Genomic DNA, 4,633 nt, shown 5'->3' with positions numbered 1-4,633 from the left:
TCTTTCCCCCTAAGATCAGTAACAAGGCATGCATATGTGTTCTCACCATTTCTATTCAATATTGTACTGGCAGTTCTAGCCAATGCAATAAGTCAAGAAAAAAAAATTAAAGGTACACAGATTGGGAAGGAAGAAGAAAAACAAAAACTATATTTGCTGACATGATGATTATCTTTGTAGATAATCCTATGGATTCTATGAAAAGAATGTACTAGAACTAATAGGCAAATTTAGCATGAGTTCAGGATACATGGTCATAGTGCAAAAATCAATTGTATTTCCATATATAAGCAGTGAAAAATTAGAAATTAAAATTATAAAAGCAATACCATTTACAATAGCATAAAAATATGAAATAGAAATAAATTTGACAAAAGATGTACAATAACTATATAATGATAACTAGAAAACATTGGTGAAAGGAATTAAAGAAGACCTAGAAAGATGGAGAGATATATCATGTTCATGGAACAAAAGACCTGAGATTGTTAAAGCATCAATCCTCCCCAAATTGATTTACTATCCCAGTTAAAATCCCAACAGGTTTTAAAAAAATAAATTGATGACCTGATTCTGAAATTTATATAGAAATGAAAAAGACTTAGAATAACTAAAACAACTTTGAAAAGAAAGCAGACAAAACCAGAAGACAAAAATAAAATTGGAGTACTTACACTACTGGATATCAAAACTTATTATAAAACTACAGTAGTTAGGGCAGTATGGTATTGATGTAAAGATAGAAAAATTGGGCTTCCCTGGTGGCACAGTGGTTGAGAGTCTGCCTGCCGATGCTGGGGACACAGGTTCGTGCCCTGGTCTGGGAAGATCCCACATGCCGCGGAGCGGCTGAGCCTGCGCGTCCGGAGCCTGTGCTCTGCAACAGTGAGAGGCCCGCGTACCGTGAAAAAAAAAAAAAAAAAAAGATAGAAAAATTAATATAACAGAATAGTCAAGAAAGAGTCGAAGGCATATCAGGTAACTTGATTTTCAACAAAGGTACCAAGGTAATTCAATGGGGGGAAAGAATAATCTTTTCAACAAATGGTGTTGGAACAATTGAGTAGCCATATGGAAAAGTATCAACCTTGATTCTGCATCCTACCAATTAAAAATTAACTTAATGTATCATTGACCAAAACATATAGAATTAAAACTATAAAATTTCTAGGTGTAAATGTACAAGACAATGTTACTTACCTGGGCTTTGTCAAAGAGTTTTTTTTTCTGTTTTGTTATATTCCTTCATTTGTTTTAAATTTTAGGAGTTTTGTCAAAGATCTTTTTAAAATATGACACAAAAATCATAACTATAATAGAAAACATCAATAACATATTTCATCAAAATTTAAAACTTTTTCTCTTTGAAGGACACCATTAAAAAATTAAAAGGCACACTACAGACTGGGAAAAGATATTTGCAAAATATATCTATGACACAATTCTTATATCTAAAATATGTAAAGAATTATTATAATTCAATAATAACATAACAAACCAATTTAAAAGTAGGCAAAACATTTAAACAGACATTTCACCAAAGAAGATGTATGGATGGCAAATAAGCACATGAAAAGATGCTCAGCATCATTAATCATTAGATAATTCAAATTAAAACCACTTCAAATCAAAAGTGTGATACAATTACATATCTACTAGAATAGCTACAAAAAGCCTCATAATACCACAAGGATGTGGAGAACTGGAACTCTCATTGATTGCTGGTGGGAATGTAAAATGGTACAAACCACTTTGGAATACCCTTTGGCGGTGTCTTAAAAAAAGTTAAACATATGCATATGATATGATTCAGCTATTCCATTCCTAAATATTTACCTAAGAAATGAAAGCACATGTCCATAACAAGATGTACATGAATGTTCATAACAACTTTATTTGTAGTAGCCAAGAACTGGAAATATCCAACAAGTGACAAGATAAATAGTGTTATAGCTGTACAATGGAGTACTACACAGAAATAAAAACAACAACAACAATAACAATTGACAGACCTAACAACATGGACAACTTCAGAATAATTTTGTTGAGTGAAAGAAATCAGACACCAAAAAAGAAGTCATGTTGGCGGCGACGGTGGCGGCGAGCGGCGTCAGAGCTTGAAGCGGGGGCTGACGTCTTCTGGCGGGTGGCGGTGTTGGAGACGAGAGCTTGGTTAGCCGGTATTGCTTCTGTCCCAGGAACCCAACGGAGAGTGAGGGAACGAGGGTCGCTTTCAGGGGCTGCTGCCTTCCATGTACGCGTCGTCGTGAGGAGCGCAGCCCGGACTCTCCTGCAACCCCTCCAGCTCCCTTTTCCGCACGCCTCGAGGCAGCGGCGGCAACCGAGACAACGTCTCACCTTCCCTGACCCCTTCCCCTTGTCTCCCCCGCCCGAGAGGGCCCGGTCTGCGCCCCACCCGCGTCCGTCCGCCCGCTACGCCGCCGCCATGTCTGCGCAGGCCCAGATGCGCGCGATGCTGGACCAGTTGATGGGCACCTCCCGGGATGACTAAGAGGATTTACCAATGAACCCATGTTTACAAGTCCACGATATTATTTAGCTGAAATGACTGGATTTTCACTGCTGTGTTGGGCCAGAAGGCCCTGGTGGTGGCAACCGCCTGTGTGCCACTGAAAATCGTGCCAATGCCTGGCATACTGCATAAATGGAAGCAGGGTACAGCGAGATACTACTCATCAACGAATCAAATTCAGTGATGACAGAGTATGCAAGAGTCACCTTCTGAATTGTTGCCCCCATGATGTCCTGTCTGGAACTAGAATAGATCTTGGAGAATGTCTGAAAGTCCATGACCTGGCTTTAAGAGCAGATTATGAAATTGCATCCAAAGAACAAGATTTTTTCTTTGAACTCGATGCTATGGATCATCTGCAGTCATTCATTGCAGATTGTGATCGAAGAACAGAAGTGGCTAAGAAAAGATTAGCAGAAACTCAGGAAGAGATTAGTGCTGAAGTTGCAGCAAAGGCAGAACGTATTCATGAGTTAAATGAAATCGGTAAATTGTTGGCTAAGGTGGAATAGCTAGGAGCTGAAGGGAATGTGGAGGAATCCCAGAAAGTAATGGATGAAGTAGAGAAAGCACGGGCAAAGAAAAGAGAAGCAGAGGAAGTTTATTGGAATTCTATGCCAGCTTCCAGTTTCCAGCAGCAGAAACTTCGAGTCTGTGAAGTTTGCTCTGCCTATTTAGGTCTTCATGATAATGACAGATGACTGGCTGATCATTTTGGGGGTAAACTGCACCTGGGATTTATTGAAATAAGAGAGAAGCTTGAAGAATTAAAGAGAGTTGTAGCTAAGAAGCAGGAGAAAAGAAACCAGGAACACCTGAGAAGAAGAGAAGAAAGGGAGAGAGAAGAAAGGGAGAAGCTGAGGAGGTCTCGATCACATAGCAAGAATCCTTGGTCCAGAGAGTATCGCAGACATAGGTCTCGCTCCATGTCATGGGAATGGAAAAGGAGAACTCGATCCAAATCCCGGGAGAAACGCCATCGCCACAGGTCCCACTCCAGCAGCCGTAGTCGCAGCCGCAGCCACCAGAGAAGTGGGCACAGTCTAGAGACAGGAGCAGAGAGCGATCCAGGAGGAGATCCTCAAAAGAGAGATTCAGAGAACAAGACTTAGCATCACGTGACAGAGACAGGAATTCAAGAGACAGATCACCTCGTGACAGAGATCGAAAAGATAGAAGCGGTCCTATGAGAGCGCTAATGGCAGATCAGAAGACAGGAGGAGCTCTGAAGAGTGTGAAGCAGGGGAGATATAATTAGCTGTGTACATATCCTCAATCCTTAAGCTTCCTCTGGAGTTACGTACTATTGTTTAGTTTACAGCTGTTCAGGGTGACACAGTGAGCAGTTCCAGACACCTATCCAGCTAGGCTAGGTGTATAGCATCTAACTTGATCTGAACTTGTTTTCTTTGATGAAGCCTAAAACTACATCCATAGTTTCTGGTGAACTTGTAATACACTTCTGAAAGTACAGTTTTATATAATAAGATGCTGATGTCTTTATTCTTTCTAGTAGGAGTGATAGTGAATGAATTGTGTTACTTGCTTTGGGATTTTTTTGAACATTTGTAAAATGCTGTCTTCCTTTCTCGTCCAAAAAACAGCAACTTTGGGAATTTCTTTTTAATCCTTCTTCCTTTGACTCTGTATCCCCTGATACCTCTACCCTCTAATTGTAAGAGAAAGGGGTGCAGGGAAGCAATATAACTTCTGTTCTAAGGTTCTATTCCCATTATTAATTACTAGCTGATTACAGTTCAGAACATTTATACTGGAATGTGTGCTGGAGAAATTTAAAATACTGGGAATTTTGTTTGTCTAATGGTGCCTATTTTAGAGTGGGAAGTTGAACAGCTGTTGCATTACATGCTTTGCTTTTTTATTGAAATTTTGAAATCAAACATGTCTTGATTTTTCTGTTCTATTGAATAGCTATGTTCAGGATGTTTTGAGATGGGGGGTGGGGGCAGGGACTCTTTCATAAGCACTTTTTGTTTTATTTTGTGTGTGTGGAGTATAAAGATTACACCCTTATTGTAAAAAATAATAAAATGAAAATCACCACCACCATCAAAAAAAAAAAGTCATGTTGTATAAATC

General features: G+C 39.4%; 1 pseudogene; it reads left to right on the top strand.

The window, feature by feature from the left end:
• The first annotated feature begins 1,945 nt into the window (after positions 1 to 1,945).
• LOC116757914 lies at positions 1,946 to 3,802 on the top strand (annotated as a pseudogene).
• The last annotated feature ends 831 nt before the right edge of the window (positions 3,803 to 4,633 follow it).

This window comes from Phocoena sinus, chromosome 1, assembly GCF_008692025.1.
Source record: "Phocoena sinus isolate mPhoSin1 chromosome 1, mPhoSin1.pri, whole genome shotgun sequence".
In the NCBI taxonomy this organism is placed as follows: Eukaryota; Metazoa; Chordata; class Mammalia; order Artiodactyla; family Phocoenidae; genus Phocoena; species Phocoena sinus.
The sequence above is the reverse complement of the archived record's forward strand: the minus strand, read 5'-3'. Positions and strand labels throughout refer to the sequence as shown.